We start from the raw sequence: 23,447 nt of genomic DNA, 5'->3' as shown, positions 1-23,447 counted from the left end.
TTTTTTTTTTTGGTACACTTTATTAGTCTTTTAGGAATCATTAGATTCCTCAGACAGATGAATAGAGTTCTATTGAACTCCATTTATCTGCGATGCATTGATAGAGCCTGGTCCAGCCAGGCTCTATCAATGACAGAGCCACGGAGAGCCTACACATCTCCCTTTAGACGCCGCTGTCGCCGCATGCTGGCTATTAGCGGCGGCCCCCGGCTACTGAGAACAGCCGGGGGCTGCAGAGTATGGAGCGGGCACGAGTCCGGAGCCCGTTCCATACATACTGCAGAGCACCGCATGCTGGATATTAGCGGCGGTGAAGCATCAGCGGCCCCCGGATACTGAAATCAGCCGGGGGCCGCAGAGTATGGAGCGGGCACGAGTCGGAGCCCGATCCATACATCCAGAGCGCCGCCGCCGTGTCAGATCCGGCTGACAAAATGTGGAATTTGTATCTCCTGATGCCTGGGACATGCTTTCTGTGCATCAGGAGATACAAATTCCACATCACTAAAGCGATTTTTCACTTGCCGATACTGAATCGATTCAAAATATTTTTGAATCGATTCAGTATCGGCAAGTGAAAAATCGCGATAATCGCTGGAATCGATTTCTTCTTACATCCCTAGTATGGAGGGCTGTGTGTATGGAGGGTTATCTATGTGTGTGTATGGAGGGCTGCTTGTATGGAGGGCTGTCCATGTGTGTGTATGGAGGGCTGCGTGTATGGAGGGCTGTCCATGTGTGTGTATGGAGGGCTGTGTGTATGAAGGGCTGTCTATGTGTGTGTATGGAGGGCTGTGTGTATGGAGGGTTATCTATGTGTGTGTATGGAGGGCTGTCTATGTGTGTGTATATGGAGGGCTGCGTGTATGGAGGGCTGTCCATGTGTGTGTATGGAGGGCTGTGTGTATGAAGGGCTGTCCATGTGTGTGTATGGAGGGCTGTGTGTATGTAGGGCTGTCTATGTGTGTGTATGGAGGGCTGTGTGTATGATGGGCTGTCTATATGTGTGTGTATGGAGGGCTGTGTGTATGAAGGGCTGTCTGTGTGTGTATGGAGGGCTGTGTGCATGAAGGACTGTCTATGTGTGTGTATGGAGGGCTGTCCATGTGTGTGCGTATGGAGGGCTGCGTGTATGGAGGGCTGTCCATGTGTGTGTATGGAGGGCTGTGTGTATGAAGGGCTGTCCATGTGTGTGTATGGAGGGCTGTGTGTATGATGGGCTGTCTATATGTGTGTGTATGGAGGGCTGTGTGTATGGAGGGCTGTGTGTATGAAGGGCTGTCTGTGTGTGTATGGAGGGCTGTGTGCATGGAGGGCTGTCTATGTGTGTGTATGGAGGGCTGTCTATGTGTGTGCATGGAGGGCTGTCTATGTGTGTGCATGGAGGGCTGTCTATGTGTGCATGGAGGGCTGTGCGCATGGAGGGCTGTCTGTGTGTATGGAGGGCTGTCTATATGTGTGTATCAAGGGCTGTCTATGTGTGTGCATGGAGGACTGTCTATGTGTGTGTATGGAGGGCTGTCTATGTGTGTGTATGAAGGGCTGTCTATGTGTGTGTATGGAGGGCTGTGCGCATGGAGGGCTGTCTATGTTTGTGTATGGAGGGCTGTGTGCGTGGAGGGCTGTCTATGTGTGTGTATGAAGGGCTGTCTATGTGTGTGTAAGAAGGGCTGTCTATGTGTGTGTATTAAGGGCTGTCTATGTGTGTGTATGGAGGGCTGTGCGCATGGAGGGCTGTCTATGTGTGTGTATGGAGGGCTGTGTGCATGGAGGGCTGTGTATGGGAACAGTGTTTATGGGGCTGTGAGTGTGTATTGCCTTACCCCCGTGATCTCCTGTACGAGACCGTAGGCAGTATGCAGTATGCTGGATACATGGAGGGGGCGTGTCTACTGCGGCTTCCTGTGGACGACATGGCGCTTCCTGCAGACTGCCGTGGCCCCGGACAGGAGATCGCAGGGGGGCCCAGCAGTCAGACCCTCCCCCCGCGATCTATAACTTATTCCCTATCCTTCCTTTTGTGGGCTTCAGTTTCTGTTTGGGTAAAATGACACCTTATCTTTATTCTATAGATCCATACGGTCGCAAGGATACCCGATTTATGTAGGTTATTTTTTATTTTACTTTTTTTTTTTTAATTCTAACTACATGCACCAAAATTAGTTTGTTTAAAATTGTCATCTTCTGACCCCTATAAAAAAAAAAAAATTCCGCTTACAGGGCTATATTAGGGCAATTTTTTTGCACTGTGGTCTGTAGTTTTTATCAGTATCAGTTTTGTTTTGATGGGACTTTTTGATCGGATTTTAGACAATTTTTTTTATAGTATATGAAGTGACCACAAATGCAACATTTTGGACTTTGGTATTTTTTTACGTGTACGCCAATGTGGTTTAGCTACTCTTATATTTTAATAGTTCGGACATTTACGCACGCTGCGATACCACATATGATTAGCATATTTTTTATTACATAATTTAATTTTAAAAATGGGAAAAGGGGGAGGGGATTCAAACTTTTATAAGGAAGGGGTTAATTCACTTTTATTTTTTTATAACACTTTTTTTTTTTTTTTTTGCCCAGGGGGCTATAACACGCAATCTTTTGATTGCATATACTGATCACTACTATGCCATCAGGGGACCAATCGGATGGCGAGGAGGCAGGTAAGGGCCCTCCAGTCATCCACGCAGCTGATCGGGATATCTCGGTTTCACCGCATGGTCCCAATCGGCTCCACTGACCTGCCGGGATAATTTTACTTTAGTTTTAGACGCCGTGATCAACTTTGATCGCGGCGTCTAAAGGGTTAATGCCAGGCATCGGTCCGTTTGGCGGTGCCTGGCATTACCCCTTGGTCCTGGCTGCTGATAGCAGTCGGGACCCACTGGGTTTAAAGCGTTCTTAGCTCGTGAGCACGCTTCAAATTCCGGTAATGGGACCAGGGCGCACAGGTACGCCCTGCATCCTTAAAGGAGAACAGTCACCCGTTCACCCACACCAAACCCAATACATTGGGTTATAGATGTGGGGTTTCTGACTTATATACATGCCTGCAGTCTGGGGCCTAGTCCCTCTGAAGATCCTCTTTTGTCTTCTCTGAATTGCGTGCTGGAGGCGGACCCGACCTCCTGGATTTGAATATTCATGATCGCTGGTTGAGCGCTCAGAAGGCACAAGCGCTCATGTGACCAGCAACCATGAATATTCAAATCCAGCCAGAGGGCACGCCTCCAGCACGCAATTCAGAGAAGACAGAAGAGGATCTTCAGAGGGAGCGGGCGCTGGACTGCAGGTATGTATATTAGTCAGAGACCCCGCATCGGTCTCCTGTTCACCCGCAGTATAACCCGGTGTATTGGGTTTAGTGTGGGTGAACCTGTGACTGTTTTCCTTTAACAGGTTAAAACAATGTAAATAAACATATGTTATATCAATGCTTGCATAAATGTCCAAGCTATTAATATACATCGTTAATTAAACTGCACGGTCAATGGCGTACATGTAAAAAAATAAAAAATAATAATAATTCCAGAATTGCGCATTTTTGGTCACTTCATATTCGCGAAAAAAATATATCAGAAAGTCCCTCAAAAACAAAAATGGTACCGATAAAAACTACACATCACGGCGCAATAAATGAGCCGCTATATATCCCTGTATACGAAAAAATTTATTTTTCTGTAAAAAAAAAATTGCAAAGTAGTTTAGTAAAATTAAACAAAACTTTTATGAACTAGGTATCACTTTAATTGTATAGACCTAAAGAATTAGGGTAATGTGTCATTGTTACTAAAAAGTGCACAGCGTAGAAACAGAAGCCTCCAAAATTACAAAATCTTCTTTTTATTTTTATTTTTTTATTTCACCCCTCAAATTATTATTATTTTTTTTTGTTTCACCTTAGATTTGTTGGTGAAATGATTGATTTCATTACAAAGTACAATTGGTGGCGCAAAAAAAAGGCTTTGAAAAGGCTTGAAAAATTGAGTGTTATGGCTTTTAGAAGGGGAGGAGGAAAAAACGAAAGTGCAAAAATATAAAACCCTGAATCCTTAAGGGGATTTACATCTACCACAGTAGTGCACCTATATTCCTGTATTGTCCTTAAGGGGATATGGAGGCTATGCACACGCATGTGTGGGGGCAATATTGATGGGAAGTTTGAATAGAGGTGGGGATGGTGCTGAAAAAAGGAGCTTAAAATGTGTGTCCGTCAGATTCTGCAGATATAAGTCATAGCTGGGAGAACACTCCATTGAGGTCCAAGCCAGATGGAGAAGAAAAGGAAGAGTGAACCACTAGGACAATAAATAAGGAAAATTATGTCAGGGGCACAGGACAGGGGGCATTAATATGATGAGGGCACAGGACAGGGTACAGTGTGTGGTAGTATTATATTCAGAGGGTACAGTTTGTGCCAGTATTATATTCAAAGTGTACAGTGTGTGGTAGTTTTATATTCAGAGGGTACAGTGTGTGGTAGTTTTATATTCCGAGGGTACAGTGTGTAGCAGAATTATATTCAGAGGGTACAGTGTGTAGCAGTATTATATTCGGGGAGCGCAGTGTGTAGCAGGGTTATAATGATTATTGTTTTCATATAGAGGATCAGAATGCGCTGACATAGCGAGGAGCCATTAGGGAGTCACTTTCTGCAGAGAGAAGATTTTGCTGGATGAAGTCCTGGTGGTATGTTCCATCTGAATTAGATAAGGGAAGATTATAGACAAGACGTCACCTGTAGTCACTGATATCATTTCCCCATAATAGCTGGAGTCACTTGTAAGTTCTGCAGTTATGGCTGAAACAACAACTCCCAGCATAACCTTACAACTGCTTAGGTCATATTGGGAGCTTTAGTTTTAAATGGTTAAAACTTCTCTAGCACTGTTCCATTCTGTGGCAATTGGTATATTTGATTATTATACTGGAAAAACTTTTCCGCAACGGGAAATCACAGGGGGTATGAGTTTGGGGTGACACCATTTTTTACCGCATCGGGTGACACCAACGCTAGCAACGCCACTGATATGGAACCCCTATAGGTCCATATGATGTGCTGTTATGTGTTTCTTTCACACAGTACCTTATTCTTCCCTACTAGCATTGCTGATACAGCACACAATAAAGCACTTTATTTATAGATAATCTGTGAGAAAATAATTTGTATTGGGCTATAGCAATTTATGAGTGATTTATCGCCAGTCCGTAAAACCCATATCCACGCAGCATAAATCCTATAAACGGCCATGTGCACAAGACCTGAAGGATGCCATTATAATTATTAATAGTCATTTTGATAATATCATGGTTATTTGGTTTTAGGTATATTGTACTAAGGATTAGCAACATTCTAGATGTTGACTCAAAATTATTTCCAGGTTCTCCCAGAGAGATTTAGAGTTAGGTTCTGTTCACGCGGCCGTTATGGATTGCATTATAATTGAAACCAAGAAGGCAGTGCCAGATCCATCACCCGATGGATACCAGCAGCTACGTCCTTGTGTCCATTGTTGTTTTGATGGAAATAATAGCGCTGCATGCTGTGCCATTCTTCCTGTCAAATCTGACAGAATTGCCAACAGAGGTTCCAACTGCGCCTCTGATGGTAGTGTGAACATGGCCTTACTTTGAAGAGTGGCAAGCCAGTGCTGCTGTAGGGTCTCTGCAGAGAGAGGGCTCATTCCAGAATGGTCTTATCTCCATTTAAATGGGTGGTAATATCCAGTAGAAGGACATGGTCAACAGATTGGAAGCCCCAAGACCTCCTGTCCTAGGTGGCTAGTGCAGTATCCTGCTGGGATCCCTGAGGGCCTGTTGTTTGTTCTTTGTGTTCTTGGTGCCTAAGGTAGCATGCATTCACACCTGTATACTATATTTAAAGGGTTACTCTGGTGCTAAACTATATTTTTTTAAACTTTTTTTCTATTAACTGGTGCCAGAAAGTTAAACAGATTTGTAAATTCTTAATCCTTCCAGTACTTAACAGCTGCTGTATACTACAGAGAAAGTTCTTTTCTTTTTGAATTTCTTTCCAGTCTGACCACAGTTCTCTCTGCTGACACCTCTGTCTGTATCAGGAACTGTCCAGAACAGGAGAGGTTTGCTATGGGGATTTGCTCCTGCTCTGGACAGTTCTTGACATGGACAGAGGTGTCAGCAGAGAGCAGTGTGGTCAGACAGTGGGTCATACAGCAGCTGATAAGTACTGGAAGCATGAAGATTTTTACATAGAAGTAATTTACAAATCTGCTTTACTTTCTGGCACCAGTTGATCAAAAAAAATAGTTTTCCACCAAAATTTTCCAGCTGTTTTATATGGTATTTTTTATATTTGTATAAAATGTGTATGCTATTGTTATATTTAAGCAATCTCTTTAGCTATAAGTAAGGGGTTTACTCGTGTCTTCTAGGCCAAAAAAGTAGTTAGCCCTGTCCTTCTTTGGCTGGGTTCACACCACGTTTTTGCAATAAAGTTCCCGTTCCCAATTTGAAAACCGTACGGAACCGTATTGAAAACCGTATGCATTGACTCTCCATTGAAAACCGTATGCCAAAATATGCATCAGGTTGTGTCCGTTTTGCATCCTATACGGTTTTGTCAGTTTTTTTCCCGTACCCAAAACCGTAGCCTACCACCGTCTTTGATCCGGGTGAAAAACCGTATTGAAACGTATACGTTTTTTTTTTGTTTGTTTTTTTAACATGGGAGTCAATGGGAACCGTACAGAACAGTATGTGCACAGTTTTTTTTCTTGGAATTTCAAAAACTTTATTCATAATGGAGTGAAATGTTAAAAATGTATACTTTTTTTCTAAAAAAAACGATGCAACAGGACATTATTTTTCGAACCGTATACGGATTCAAATTTGTACACACGTTTTGATACAGTTTAGTCAGGTTTTGAGGAATCCGTTTTTTTTAATCAAAAATCTGATACGGGAACTGTATTGCAAAAACGTGGTGTGGACCCAGCCTTTACTGAAGGGAATAAGAAGTTTGTCAGTCCAGAGGAGCCTCTTCTATTTAGAGAATGTTGTAACTTGCAAGGCTTACACCTTATTATATCCTAGTGATTCCCCCTAGTCCTATTTTATCCACAGAGGATTTTTCAAGAGTCTTTGGGGAGAAGTTAGGCAAGCGCCCCATAGTTAATCTTGGACCATTCAAGGCTTTGGGTCAGGCCCTTCAGAGGCCCCGTGGGCATTGCAGTTGAGACTTTCCTTGGGAATTCACTGGGAGCTAACCAGTTGTAGTGTATATCCTTCTGAGGGAAGAGAACTTAGAACTAGTTCTATGTTGTGATTCACAGTTTGTCCACTAAGGGATGCTAAACAGTATCAGAGAGTACAATGGAATCACAGGGGGGTACACACTTAAAATATAACTTTTATTCAGACACGTGCTAAAAACGTAGGCCCCACAACAATAAGCCAGTTAGATAATTGGACACCAGATCTGTAATGTGCAATACAGACCGCATGAAGCAGAGTGCGTCTGTATTGAGGGATATGGTTGGGGAGAGCAGGGTCAAAGAATTGTGACAGTCACCCTAGAATTCCCTGTCGGGGAGATGTGGTGAAGTCTACCCCTGCTCCCACAGGGACTGTCGGAGTACTCGCCCTAGAAAGGGCGACCCCTGCCCCGATCTATCCCTTTGACTACGCCCTAGAATTCCCTGGCAATAATAACCAAGTCCTTGCTCTGGTACACCCGACGCGTTTCTACCACATCGGTGGGTTCTTCAGGGGTTAACCTGGCAATATACAGTACAAGGATAACTAGAATAAATATTACCAAAAAATAGACTAATTACAAATACAAAAAGTTGTAAATAATAGGGTGAGAAAAGAAGAAACTGTGAGCGCACATGTTGCTTGAGCACCTATGCAGTTTATGCAATATTGATGCCACGACTTAAGCTCTATTAGCCTGGTGGCAATGTTGCCATCAGGTGGCTACTCACGGTTACCAAGGCTGTCGCAGTGGCGGTATCCCTAGGTGCACTACTACAGTGGTGGGCAGTGCATTCAGCCGAACGGTGTCCTGGCTTACCTGCCGCGGACACCCACGCTGTATTTATGCATGTCTGAAGTGACAATCGTGCGCACACTAGCCGCCGCACGTCACTTCCGGTCATGACGTCTGACTTCCGGTGACGCGTCTCTCAGCGCTTTACGTCACTTGTTGCTAGGCAGCGCTCAGAATACGAGCGCAGCGCTGTCAGCAACTACTAGAACCATAGTATTTAGCCGGACACAGCTGTCGAGCGGACCATTCAACAATATATACAGGGTGCGAGGTAAAAATAAGTAATATCGCAAATGATTTTGCAAGTTGGTAACTTATATAGAGGACCTTGGTACCTCCATGTGTGTGTGCAGTTTGTCAACAGGACAATCGCACATAATGGAGGTAAGCGGATAGTTACTTCACAAAGAAAGGGGGGTGAAAACAGGCAGTAAACTTAAATGAGCAGAGAATTAAGAAATAATAATAATTAGAAATGATAAGAAATGTGTGGCTAAGGGAATAGGATAGGGCCTTAGATGGAAAGGGGGGCACAATAAGTGAGATTACTCCAAGAAGCATGCATAACTCAGTGCCTCATTGAGTCCACTGGGAGACTGAGTTCGTAGGGAGAATATCCACCGAGTCACTTTTTGGAGGATCAACCTATCCCAGTCTCCTCCTCTGGTGGGAGGTCTTACAAGTTCTATCCCCACAAATCTCAGATTTTGAGCTTCCCCACCATGTTGGCCATTGATGTGCCGAGTTAATGGCTTTTCGGCTAGGTTACTGATGTCTCTCAAGTGCTCGCCAACTCTTCTCCTAAACTCCCTAATTGTCTTGCCAACATATTCCATACCACAACTGCAGGTGGCTTTGTAAACAATCCCTTTACTCTGGCAGTTAATGAAGTCACGTATGGAATAAACCTGCTCGTTATTGGTGCTAGAGAATGTTTTAGTCACTTCAATGTGTTTGCAAGTAATGCATCCGCTACAGCGAAAGCATCCTTTGATCTGCCTATTCAGCCATGTTCCTTGAGCCTGAGGTGGCACATGGTGGCTCTTCACAAGCCTGTCTCTCAGACTTCTGCCCTTTCTAAAAGAGATCTGAGGATGAGATCCCAAGACGTCTTTCAGATCAGGGTCAGTCCTCAGAATCTCCCAGTGTTTACTGAGAATGCGTCTAACATCTTGTGCTCCCCCATCAAAAGTAGCTACCAGTCTAATGAGATTGTCTGAGTTCACATCCCGGGGTACAAGCAGACTAGCTCTTTCTACCTCCCTCGTTTCTTGATATGCTTTCCGTAGAACCCAATCCAGGTAACCTCTGGCCTGAAAGCGCTGCCTCAAATCAGCAGCTTGACTCTTGAACTCTATTTGGGATGAACAGTTTCTCTTCATCCTCAAATATTGCCCTTTGGGGATGCCTCGTTTTAATGGTATCGGGTGAAAACTACGCCATTCCAACAATGAGTTGGTCGCAGTGGCCTTGCGATACACAGTTGTCTGTAGAGTACCCCTGGCATCCTTCTTGATCAGGACATCAAGAAAGGGTAACTCATTATACACCAGTTCAAAAGTAAATTTGAGGCCTACTGCGTTGTTGTTTAGGGCATCAACAAAAAGTGTTAAATCATCACGGGTACCTTTCCATATGACGAAAATGTTGTCCACCAAAGACTAGCACCTCCTCCCACCAGCCCAGATAGAGATTCGCGTATGTGGGGGCACAGGGGCTCCACATTGCGGTCCCTCTGAGCTGGTGGAAGGTGCGTCTGTCAAATAGAAAGTAATTCTTGGTGAGGGTGAAACGGAGCAAGTCTATGACAAATTGGCTATGGGCACGGTACTGGCAACCTCTACTTCGTAGAAAATATTCTACCGCCGCTATCCCCAAGTCAGGGGGAATGCAGGAGTATAAAGACTCCACGTCTATGCTGGCTAGCCTTGTATTCTCAAGGGTCAGACCATCTATCTTTTTTAATAGATCTGTAGTGTCTCGGGTGTATGAGGGCAATGCCATCACAAAGGTTTTAAGTATGGCATCAACATACACACAGACATTCTGCGAGAGGTTGCCCACACCCGAGACTATTGGTCTGCCCTTGAGGGGTGTGGTGCCTTTATGTATTTTGGGCAAGGAGTAGAACGTCGCCACCCTAGGGTGGCGAGGTACCAGAAAATCAGCTTCTTCTTCGCTCACTAGGTCTGCATCCCTGGCCTTCTGGACAATCTCCACTAGTTCCGTGCAGTATTGTACGGTAGGGTCCTCCCTTAGGATCTCATAACAATCCTCCTTCAAGAGGAGTTCTAGACACATCTCACGATATTTAAGATGGTCCATAACTATAATATTGCCCCCCTTGTCGGAGGGTTTAATTACTAGGGACCTGTAATTGTTGTGAGCTAAAGCAAAACTAAAGCAAAACTAAGACTTTCCCGGCATCCACATATCCTACCTCAGTACCAGAAGGATGACCCCATGTTCCAGCCATATCTGTGTGTTATACTTAGACATTGTACCTCCATTTTATGGAAGAATGATTCTCCCAAGAAACACCTGTTACCCTTCTCGAAGACCTCCAGTGTTTGTTTTATCATTATCACTCCAGACATTGTAAAGGGTGTACCCCTGGGAATCTTTACTATCTTCACAACCTGTGCAGACCCCCGCGATCTACCTGCTACACCCGGCGTTCGTTTAGAGTGTCAGGTGCAGCACCAGAGGCTCGTGACATCACGCCCCCTCAATGCAAGTCTATGGGAGGGGGCGTGATGGCTGTCACGCCCCCTCCCATAGACTTGCATTGTGGGGGCGTGACCATGAAGTCACAAGCTGAGTGTGACTGTGACGTCACGAGCCTCCGGCCCGAATCTCCAGTTCGCTCTGTGCACCAGATGTCTGGGGTGCCACAGCCGAGATCAGCAAAGGGACCCCCGCAATCAAACATCTTATCCCCTATTCTTTGGATAGAGGATAAGATGTCTAGGGGCGGAGTATCCCTTTAAAGCGAAACTGTCACATAGAACATGCTTGTGAAGCTGCCCACCGTGCGCTAGGGCTTCACAAGCATATTGTAGGCATACCTTTAGTGGCACCTTCGGCTAGTTCATACTTACACAATCAAGCTTTATAATCCCCTCGGGAGTCAGACTGACAGTTGAGGAGGCAGACCCCTTAGTCCGCTCTGATCTGGGGCGCACCGCCTCTTTCTTCCTATGTCATGCAGTTGATTGACAGGTAGTACGTGCAGGCAGCAGAGCTACACAGGGCCGCTGCAAGCAGACTAACCCTGCCTGTCAATCCACTGGGGGATGTAGGCAGAAAGAGGAGGTGCGGCCCGGAGCAGATTGGACCCTGGGCTCCGCCTCCCCGACTGCTAGTCTGACTCCCGAGAGGATTATAAAGCTTGATTGTGTAAGTATGAACTAGCCTAAGGTGCCAGTAAAGGTAAGCCTAGAATATGCTTGTGAAGCCCTAGTGCACAGTATGTGCAGCTTCACAGGCATACTCTTGGTGACATTTTCGCTTTAACCCTGAGTGCCATGAAACTAATGGTCCGTGCCATCCCATAGGTTTTCCCCTATTTGTTCCCTCAGAGTTGCCACATGAAGACAGGGGTGAAGTCAATTAGAACCTGACATTCCTTACTTTTTATCTTTGTCAAGGGGCAACTGATTCCACTGCCACCATTGTGCTTTTATTTATTTTTTTGGAAAATTGGGCTACCTTACTTTAAAGAGGTACTCCGCCCCTAGACAAGTTATCCCCTATCCAAAGATGTCTGATCGCACGGCCACGCCCCCTCAGTGCTAGTCCTTCCCATAGACTTGCATTGAGGGGGCGTAGCCGTGACGTCACGAGCGAGGCATGACTGCGACGTCACGAGCCTCTGCACCGCATCACCATTCATCCGGCACGGAGCGAAGTTTGCTCCGTGCACCTGATGTCAGGGTTGCCACAGCAGAGATATCTTATCCCCTATTCTATGGATAGGGGAAAAGATGTCTATGGGCGGAATGCCCCTTTAAAAAAATTTGGGGAGATTTTTTTAAGAATTACTGAACCATTGGAGATCATTAATAACATGACATCTTACGTCAGTCTTTCCCTAGTCTAATTTTTGTCCTGCCATGTTCTAAAGATGAAGTACACAAGTCTCCTCTATCTCTAACGTTGGCTTTCAAGATATAGAAAGACATCTAATATGTAAGATTGTCCCTGAGTTAACAATATTGATATCTCCTTGGAAATCTTGCATTAACCTCTTACCACGCCTCAGAATTATCTCTGTAGTAACCATTGCGCTTGGTCACATTTCCTCGTAATTGAGTTATATTTGTGCCTGCATCCTCTGACTCACATACAAGATGGACCAAACTAATATCATTGACTTTAGTGCTTTCTGGGGCGGCATTAATTATAATCAGTGTTCTGCCTAATGTCGATGTCTTGAAGTGAATCCCATTAGCTGTACAAGATCAATGTGTATCAAAGTAAATGCAGGTCATGTGGTAGGGTGGCCTTTGTTTATGAATCCTGACAGCGGTAAGACATTGGCCTATATCGATCTGTGCACAAGTATATTATATCTTCCAACCCGTACAGAAAATGAGATATCAGCAGGACCTAAATGGTGGACTGGATATCCAGATAAGTACATAAAGAACATATTAGTCTTTGGTGTCTTGCAACACTAAGGTCCTGGCTAAATGTATAAAATGGAATTTGTATGGCCTTTTAACGATGGCATGGGTTTCCTTTGATACCCAGTAATAGCCGAATAGGAATTCCTTTTCTAGGGTTCCCCAGAATACAGCAGCAGAAAGTGCACTCTTTTATATAGAAGGTATTACTTAGATTTTACAATACATATTTAAGAAAAAATAAGGGCCCATTCACACAACGGAATTTTCTAAGAAGAAATTCAAATCCCAGACTATGATTAAATTGGGGCACTGCCAGCATGTCCAAGCCGCCACAGTGGCAATTGATTCAGGAATCACCTGCTCTGCGCGAAAATGTCTGCCTGGAATTTCTCCGGGTGGATATTTCATAGTGTGAATGGGCCCTAAGTAACATAGTAACATATAAATCACAAAAGAAAGAAAGAAAGCGGAGCGCTCACCATTCCGTTGGCAGACGAGTCCCTTCAACCGGGAGATCTCTGGACCGGACTAGGATCCATGCAGGAAGGCGGCAGCTGGTAACGGGGGGGGAGTTCAGGCGTCGGGCCACGGACCGTTCCACGCCACTAGGCGCTTCTTCAGGCCGCTGACAAAGCACCTAGTGGCGTGGAACGGTCCGTGGCCCGACGCCTAAGCTCCCCCCCGTTACCAGCTGCCGCCTCCCTGCATGGATCCTAGTCCGGTCCAGAGATCACCCGGTTGAAGTGACTCGCTGCCAACGGAATGGTGAGCGCTCCACTTTCTTTCTTTCTTTTGTGATTTATATGGATGCTATACTTCCTAGCGTGTAGCGCTCACCAGAGTTCAAGCCACACATACCTGACTAAGTCTTCCATAAGTCGTGTGCACAGCATATATAGAATACGGTGGTGCTGGCGTTCTATATTCTTGTTGTGTTAAGAACATAGTAACATAGTTCATAAGGTTGAAAAAAGACCAGAGTCCATCAAGGTCAACCTATAACACTAATGAGTCCCTACTGAGTTGATATAGATCTAGAATCCATAACCTGTAAAGTTATTATTCTCCAAAAATGCATCCAGAACCCTTTTCAATTCTTTTACAGAGTTCCCCATGACCACCTCCTCTGGCAGAGAGTTCCACAGTGGGGTGAATACCATCTGGACCTGGTGATTTGTCTATTTAGATTTTTTTGTAGGCGGCACTGTACTTCTTCCTGGGTTAGACAGGTGACCTGTACTGGGGAGTTTACCTTATCTCACTGTATTTCACCTGGCATTTCATTTTCCTCGGTGAATACAGTGGAGAAGAATTTGTTTAATATATTAGCTTTTTCCTGATCCCCGTTTATAATTTCTTCCTCATCATTTTTTAAAGAACCAACCCTTTCATTGTTAACCTTTTTGCTATTTAAATAGTTAAAAAACATTTTGGGGTTGGTTTTACTCTCTTTGGCAATGAGTCTTTCTATCTCTATTTTTGCGGCTTTCATCTGTTTTTTTTACATATTTTACATAGGGGTTTCCTGAAATTTTCCTACCTATAGTTAGAAGGTTAAAAATGATTGGCCTACGGTAGGCATGGAAATGGAAATTAGGCTAAACTATGGAGTGGAGTCAAGATAGTGCCAAATACGAAAAAAAAGTGGTTCATGCTCCAAGATATCAGTAGCAGTCTGTATTCTGTTGTTAGATATGTAAGACAAGCCAAGGAATTTCCACGCAGCCACCTGAGCCTATGGTTATAATCGTTTCCCAAAGCAGGAGCTAGTGAAGAACAGGATGCTGATGTATACTGTGGTGTAGTCACCTAGTGATTAGATTAAGGGGGTACTCGCCCCTAGACATCTTATCCCCTAGTCAAAGGTTAGGGGATAAGATGTCTGATCGCAGATCTCGGCTGCTCGTGACGTCACACCCTGCTCGTGACCTCACAGCCATGACCCCTCAATGCAAGTCTATGGGAGAGGGCGTGACTGTGTCACGCCCCCTCCCATAGACTTGCAGTGAGGGGGCGCGATCGTGACGTCACGAGCCTCCGTCTAGGGGTGGAGTACCCCTTTAAGGCTGTTTCTGCTGGTATACACTGATAAGAGGACTCAACTGCAGACCATTTATCATGTCCAGTTTAAGTAGCATATACCAGTGGAAAGTGGCCTGAACAGTGGAAAGGGGCCATTAAAATTAAAAGAAATGCACCCGCTGCTGTACACCACAGTATAAGACAGCATTCTGTTCTTAGCGGGATGCGGATACCTGTGTACATTAAAACCAAGTATGAACCTAGCCTAATGCTTCCTGCCTATGTGTCTGCGAACCACAGAGAAGGCATCAAGCCTGAGGACAGCATACCTGGGTCTGAAGCATTACTGACCAGTGCTTAGAACTGAAATAGTTCCACACAGGGATTGGACTATATTTGATAGCATTACCGACCAGTGCTTAGAACTTAAATAGTTCCACACAGGGATTGGACTATATGTGATAGTGCCTACATGGGGTGATATGATGCTATCAAGATGCTGCTACAGATATTTATTTCTTTACAGTTGTCTGGAGTAAAAAGGCCTTGCTGACCGGCTCACTCTTCTCATTCTGTTCATGAGTACACCGGGTTAGAAAGTGAATGAGAATGGAACAAGACATGGAAAAGGCAAAGGTGCAAAAAAGTATGGTTCTTCTATCCTAAAATGGGTTGCTAATATGGTTTCAACTAGAGCACTTTGTTATAGATGCCCCACTTTGTTGGCCATTTTTTAAAGCCGAGGATCGTGCTCTCTATCACCCAAGGTGCAAGAAAAAGTGAAAACGTGTCACACTAAAAAAAACGTGCACAAAGGATGCGGTCTATCGCTAAGCCCTTCTCCAACAGGAGAGAGGCCCCCCAACAAACCTACCCTTCACCTCCGGGCCAAAAGGCACCTGCAAGGATCCAGGTTCGATGCCCCTTTTTGCCAAAGCTACTACGGGGCCACAAATACACCTGGCTTCAACCTAGGCATTAACCAAGGTATCAGCCAAGGAGCCGTATACTGATGGCATCTTGACTAAAGGCAAGATGCCCAGGGGTTGCAGGGAGGTGAGGAACCAAATGGCCACGCACACCTCCCCTAGACCGCCAGGAGGGACACTTAGAAGGGCTACTGCATCCTTACAAATCCTGTGTACAAACAAAACACGTAAAGTGGCACAGTGACATACAAAAAGAATAAATAGGTGGATGAGTGCAGATATACTGCCCGGTCATCCCATCGGATCTATAAAAAATTTCCCTGATCCTAGCCAGAAGGCCGGGATACGAAAGGTGAGTGCCAAAGGTGAAGCGTGTATGGTGCGGTGCGTTCACTTAGTGAGCTATAACACCCAGTGAGTTTTGGCACCTCAGGGTCACCACTCCCTGAGGCACAAAAGTACCTCGGCTCTGGACCCCCCTACCTCATGGCGAGACCCGGAGGAAACCAGTCACATCAGGGCAGCCGTTGAGCTGGTTACGTGGCACCATTCCTATCAGTGGACTGCCTGATAAGAACAGATACTACACTTGATCTTAGCCAAAAGGCCGAGAAGCGATGCCATTGTTTGCCAACAAGTGTTCCTGGTGGTTCCTCAAAATCTGGACAGGGGTCTCCCAAAGTATAGTAGCAGCAAGATGTGACATTTTCCAATAGGGATAGCAAACTGCTCAACCTGCTTAAAGATGATCCAATACTTAAATAAAGTGTTATATAGAATTTCAAGCCCCTACAGCAAACATCTTAAGGAATGGAAAAATGATCAAGGGTTCCCTTATGGATGGTGATAAGATTGGGAATACCTGATATAGGCAATTGCTGTTGACCAGTATCATTCTAGATTTGTCGTTCTCTGATCCAGTAACAAAAATTTGAGAAATCGCTGAGAAATCTGCATTAATGCGGTCAATCTCCTTTTATACATAGTCCCAGTTCCTGTATTTCATACATGAATAGTGGACCTCCTCCAGAGCCCCTTTTTTCATCTCTCTCTTCGGTAATTGGATACACAATGTTTTCCTTTCCCTCCTGTTGGTATTGAAATGACATGGCAGCCGCACGGCATCAAGATTTATATTTAGCTTCTTGATGAACATAATTCATTAGCACGATACCTTTGAGAGCAGAAAGTAAGAGGCAGGCGGATCAGATCCAGACTGAAAAGCAGGTTATAAAAAGATGTAGGTAAAAGGCAACCAAACAGATGCTATGGAAAGCAGGAGGTCCACAAATGGGAAGTGGGTCTGAGAGAGATGTTTAGTTGACTTAGGTATCACGCGGGCAACATTAGTAGTGAACCCAGTGGGTGACAGACAGATTTGATTGAGGGCTATAGCAGGGAGTAGAGTCTAAGGAATTATACACTTTTTTTACCCTTAAAGGGGTACACCGCCCCTAGACATCTTATCCCCTATCCAAAGGATGGGGGATAAGATGTCTGATCGTGGAGGTCCCGCAGCTGGGACCCCCACAATCTTTGTGCAGCACCCAGCGTTCAGTTAGAACGCTGGGTGCAGGCGGCGGGGGTCGTGACGTCACAACCACACCCCTCGTGACGTCACACCACGCCCCCTCAATGCAAGTCTATGGGAGGGTGCATGGCCTCAACCCACTTACATTGAGGGGCGTGGTTGGGACATCACGACCACCATCGCCAACACCCAGCGCTCGGAACAAAATTTTCCAAATGATGGGGCAGCAGAGTACCCCTTTAAAGGGGTACTCCAGTTACATTTTTTTTTTTAAATCAACTGGTGCCAGAAAGTTAAACAAATTAGTAAATTACTTCTATTTAAAAATCTTAACCTTTCCAGTACTTATCAGCTGCTGTATGCTCCACAGGAATTTATTTTCTGTTTGACCACAGTGCTCTCTGCTAACACCTCTGTCCATTTCAGGAACTGTCCAGAGCAGGAGAAAATATCCAAAGCAAACTTCTACTGCTTTGGACATTTCCTGACTGTGGTCAGACAGAAAAGAAATTCAAAAAGAAAAGAACTTCCTGTGGATCATACAGCAGCTGATAAGTACTGGAAGGATTAAGATTTTTAAATAGAAGTAAATTACAAATCTGTTTAACTTTCTGGCACCAGTTGATTAAAACATTTTTTTTCCCACTGGAGTACCCCTTTAACCCATGCAAGGAGGTGCAGAATTTTCCATAGGGAATCAAACTTTACCGTGGAAGAAGTTACCATTTACAAAGCCTGGAACAAAGATAGACAGTAGACTTCAAGATGTGGTAACAAGGCAACGGGCGAGAATCATAATCGGACAGTACAGGGGCCAAGGCAGATGGCGGTATGACGAAAGTGGTAGACAGGCAGAGGTCAGGGATGGCAGAAGACAAGAAGACATGGTATAAAATATGATGCTAAATGGAACAGAATTAAATACAGTGATCCCGACCTACGATGGCCCCGACAGAGTCCCTAGGACGTAGGGATCCCTGTTAGCCAGTCTACCCCTAGTTGCCTCTATTCTAGTGTATAGATCTCTAATTTATTCATAGGTTAATGTAAATAGAATAACGTGTAAATAAATGGTTAATCACTTGTTTCCATTAGCGTTGCAGGACCTGCGGGTCATGTGACGAGGTGAACTCTATGGTATTTAGCTTAAGGACCTTTGGAGGCTCTGTGATGTAAGCAATCCCATCACACCATGTAATAGTGAATGGCAGACGTTCGGACCAATCAGATTCGCCACGCCCCCTGCCCATATAAGGGAGCGGCGGCCATGTTTCTCTCTCTTACCTCGTGGGCTGTCAAGCAAGAAAGATCTGTACAGCAGTAATCGCAGTGGGTTAGGCCTGAGCCTTGTGGCAACGGCTGAACAATCTAACTATAGAGTGTATCACTTCCCAAACACTCTGCAGCATCACCGGACCTAATAACTCCCCTTAATCCGGACGGATCTGCAAATCTCTCCCTAAATTCATAGACTTTATGTCTAGCTCAAGGTCCGCAACTACTGCCAGTCACTAAGCAACCTAAGGACTGTTTGTATGAGACTGTTACTGTGCCGTGGTTATTGCAGCACTTCAGTAAAGGTTATTCAAGTTCAAGTTCAAATCTCCTTGTGGACCTTCAGTTATTTTATGCACCTATCTTTACTGGGAAGGGCGGCAATAGGCCGGAACACTGATTCAGCATACCAGCCCTCAGCCTGGCGTCACAAACTATCGGGTTAACATTAACCCATCACATACCGATACCATACCACCACTACCATACAGCCCCCAAGGGCTACCACAATTTCAACATACGATGGCCTCTCAGAGGCCATCGCATGTTGAAGGCAGCATCAACATACGATGCTTTTGTATGTCGGGGCCATCGCATAAACAGCTATCCGGCAGCGCAGACTGCTTCAGCTGCCACCGGATAGCTGTTTATGGTGCCCCGTGTGCTCCGGTGAGTGTCACTCACCTGTCCCCGATGTTCCGGACCGTCCTCTTCATGCTCCGCTGCATGGCCGTCGCTCTCCTTCGTTGTCATCACGTCACCGCGCACGCTGTCCAGTCATCCAATAGGAGCGGCGTGCGTAGCAACGTGATGACGGCGATGGAGAGTGACGTTCCAGGGCAGCGGTGAAGGTCCAGAGCAGCGAGGATACCCTGGGGACATGATGACAGCGATGATCGAGGGCAACGGTGACGGTCTGTAGCGGCAGGGACACGTGAGTATTACTTTCTATACTGTACTGTATTACTATTGCACGGATCCCTCAACATACGATGGATTCAAGTAACGATTGTTCATTTGGAACAAATTACCATTATCACTGTATACCTTAGTCTGGAATCGAAACAGCGAAATGAACAATATTATGCCGCTGATATTCCTTCTGGAGCAAATATTCATTGTGATGACTAAGCAAGAAATGGAAGAAAGTTCACATGTGGATCGCTGCAGTATGGATATTGAGGAAGTATGATTGGGCAATGCTTCCTCTTCAGCAATGTGCCAGTTATCACCACTTGTTGCAAACTGAGAGGGACAGAATCCTTGAAGTGACAGATCACTATCCATGTAGGCCGAGATGTCACCAGTGTTCAATGTCGCATGTCCCAGTTATCGGGAATGACAGCAAGAGGTGCACAGAGGCGAACCACTTCATGAACAGAAGTCGTCAGATTAAAGGAATGGCCCATAGTGATTCATTCTGTACTGCCAGTGAAATATGACGTCACATAACATACCTAGGGCATCGAACAGTGTCTACACGAACCATCAGAAGGTGTTTGCACAACATTGGGATACGAGCCAGGCATACTTTTATGGGTGTTCCATTGACTTCATACCACCACTCTCAAAAACTATCATGGTGAAGAGCAAGATGGCAATGGAGGCTGGAATGGAGTCTATCGTCTTGGATTTTGTCTTGGATGCCATGATAAATGGAGATTGGTCTAGAGACCATATACAGTGGGGCAAAAAAGTATTTAGTCAGCCACCAATTGTGCAAGTTCTCCCACTTAAAAAGATGAGTGGCCTGTAACTTTCATCATAGGTATACCTCAACTATGAGAGACATAACAAGAAAAAAATTAATCCATAAAATCACATTGTCTTATTTGTAAAGAATTTATTTGCAGAAAATAAATCTATCTATCTGGCCAGAGAGCAGGGGTCCCATACGGGAGATCGCGGGGGGTCCCAGCGGTCGGACCCTCCACGATCTTAAACTTATCTTCTATCCTTAGGATAGGGGATAAGTTTTCCAGTACTGGAGATCTCCTTTAAATAGTACCATAATAAAAAACATATTGACCTGTCAAAATAAGGCTCATATTGCCATACGGACTGTCAAAAAAGTTATGGGTTTAAATTTTTTTTTAAAAAAAAGCAAAAATACTGTCACCAAAAATCACTGCGTAGGAAAGAGGCTAAAGGAGTACTGTAGTCTAAGACACTTATCCCCTATCCGCAGAATAGGGGATAAGTGTCTGATCGCAGGGGGTCCAACCGCTGGGACCCCCCTGCGAGCGATCTCCCATACAGGGACCCAGCATTGCTGCGGCTGTGCGCTGCTAATGCATGTGTCGTCGACAGCATGCTTTCCCCCATTCAGCTCTATGGAAGAGACGGGAACGCACGAAAGCTGCATCTACTCCTCTCCCATAGAGATACATGGGGGGGGCATGTCAGTCACCATGTCATGCTGCGGCCGACACGTCTCCTGCACGGCAGAGGCCCCATACAGGATATCCTGTGGATAGGGGATACGTTGTTTTACACTGCAGATTTCCTCTAATAAATTTTTGTCACTTTTCAAAGGAATAAAAATAGAAAAATAAATGAATAATCAACCAACAATAAACCCTTTATTACATCTTTAAGATTGAAGCAATGGAGCAAAGCACCTTAGAAATCAATGGGCTGTGATTGTGGTGAAGTGCTGACACCCCGGGATGGTTCTGATCAATTAGATCTTACTTTGCTCCTTTAGGGCCTATTCAGACGGTGGAATTTTCCGCAAGTAGAATTTCAGAAAGTTGAATGGGAATGCGGAATCCCATTGAAGTCTATGGGCAGAAATTCCATCATGTGAATAGACCCTTAGTGAAGCACAGCAGAGAGAATAATGGAGGAAGGAACACGTCCAATACTTCTCACTATGGGAAAGATCTTTCTAGGACATCAATGTTAACAGTTTCCCCCTTTCTTAAAAAGAAAAAAAAATTAAGATTGGCGTAATGTCAGGTACATGGTGTAATATAAGCCATCAGCACATTCATTTGAGGGTGTATATTCACGATGTACGTTTGTAAAGCTTGAAACTGAAAAAAAAAATCGGATTCCAATTTGACATGAAGAACAATGGACTTTGCAAATAAGTGTTTCCTTAAAGTGTTACTGTCGTTTGCAAAAACTTTTGATATAATGTAGATAATACTGTGGTAGGCCTCTGGGGTAGGGGTAGTGTAGTCACGGTTTTGCTTCAGTATATCAGGGGTTAAGGTTAACCCTATTGTTCGTGACGCCAGGCTGAGGGTTAGTATGCTGAGGTAATTCTCCAGCCTATAGCCGCCCTTCCCAGTAACGATAGGTGCATGCAAATAATGACTGAAGGTCCACAAGGTAGCTGAACTTGAACTTGGATAAACTTTACTTAAAGGCTTGCAGTACATCCAATGAACATTAACAGTCTCAGTAATACAGTCTCCATACATCTCAGTGACTGACAGTTGATGCGGACCTTGACTTTTGATATAAGTCTCTGAATTTAGGGTAATTTGCTAAGATCCATCCGGATTTAGGGGATAGATATGGTCCGGTGATCTTGCAGAGTGCTTAGGGATTGATTACACTCACAGTTTAGAAGATATCAGCTGTCGCCAAAAGGCTAGGGCCTAACACACTGATAACAGCAGCGCAGATCCTTCCCTGTCAACAGCCCACGAGGAAAAGAGAAAAGAGATGTTGCTTGCTTGGCTGCACAGGAACAAGAGAGCGATTAATGGCTGCAGCTCCCTTATATGGGCAGGGGCTGAGCCGCTTTGATTGGTCCGAGTAACTGTCACTCACCTTTACAAGGAATGATGGGTGAACTACGTCATAGGGACCTCCAAAGGTCCTTAAGCAAAAACCATAGAGTTTACCTGATCACGTGACCCGCAGGTCCTGCTATGCTCCGTACAGGTAATTAACCAATTATATACATTTGTACAACTATATTTATATAAATCCTGAATAAACTGTTAGATAACTAATACCTAGATGAGAGGTGACAAGGGGCGGACTAGATAAGAAGGACCTGACGTCCTAGGGACTCTGGCTATGGGGACCTCTATACGGGTACCGTATAGGATGCAGTACCGGGACACCACAATACCATTAGATGTATATTTGTAATATACATTCGTTATAAAATGTGTATATTTTTGGGCAAAAATGCTGTCCCTGCAGCTATTGACTGTGTGTCTCTGTGTGGAGACAAAATACAGGAAGTGAGGACGGAACAAGCAGGGCTCTGTGCAGTGTACAGAGCCCTGCTTGTCCTCAGTGTACAGAGCCCTGCTTGTCCTCAGTGTACAGAGCCCTGCTTGTCCTCAGTGTACAGAGCCCTGCTTGTCCTCAGTGTACAGAGTCCTGCTTGTCCTCAGTGTACAGAGCCCTGCTTGTCCTTAGTGTAGAGAGTCCTGCTTGTTCTTGGGGGACAGAGCTCTGCTTGTCTTCAGTGCAAAGAGCCCTGCTTTTCCTCAGTGTTCAGAGCCCTGCTTGTCCTCAGTGTACAGAGCCTTGCTTGTCCTCAGTGTACAGAGCCCTGCTTGTCCTCAGTGTACAGAGCCCTGCTTGTCCTCAGTGTACAGAGCCCTGCTTGTCCTCAGTGTACAGAGACCTGCTTGTCCTCAGTGTACAGAGACCTGCTTGTCCTCAGTGTACAGAGACCTGCTTGTCCTCAGTGTACAGAGACCTGCTTGTCCTCAGTGTACAGAGCCCTGCTTGTCCTCAGTGTACAGAGACCTGCTTGTCCTCAGTGTACGGAGCCCTGCTTGTCCTCAGTGTACAGAGGCCTGCTTGTCCTCAGTGTACAGAGCCCCGCTTGTCCTCAGTGTTAAGAGCCCTGCTTGTCCTCGGTGCACAGAGCCCTGCTTGTCTTCGGTGTACAGAGCCCCACTTGTCCTCAGTGTACAGAGCCCTGCTTGTCCTCAGTGTACAGAGCCCTGCTTGTCCTCAGTGTACAGAGCCCTGCTTGTCCTCAGTGCACAGAGCCTTGCTTGTCCTCACTGTACAGATCCCTGATTCTCCTCCGTGCACAGATC

General features: G+C 45.2%; 1 protein-coding gene, 1 long non-coding RNA gene and 1 pseudogene across 4 annotated transcripts in view; 1 reads left to right on the top strand and 2 right to left on the bottom strand.

Moving 5' to 3' along the window:
• LOC130277213 (uncharacterized) overlaps positions 1–23,447 on the top strand; it is a 115,515-nt gene that overhangs the window by 17,063 nt on the left and 75,005 nt on the right. The window lies entirely within an intron of this gene.
• Positions 1–23,447, bottom strand: part of DGKZ (diacylglycerol kinase zeta) — a 232,754-nt gene that overhangs the window by 194,913 nt on the left and 14,394 nt on the right. The window lies entirely within an intron of this gene.
• LOC130278250 (U2 spliceosomal RNA) lies at positions 16,145–16,236 on the bottom strand (annotated as a pseudogene).

This window comes from Hyla sarda, chromosome 6 (assembly GCF_029499605.1).
Source record: "Hyla sarda isolate aHylSar1 chromosome 6, aHylSar1.hap1, whole genome shotgun sequence".
NCBI classification, from domain to species: Eukaryota; Metazoa; Chordata; class Amphibia; order Anura; family Hylidae; genus Hyla; species Hyla sarda.
Note: the sequence above shows the minus strand (reverse complement) of the source record. Positions and strands in the feature narration are given on the sequence as shown.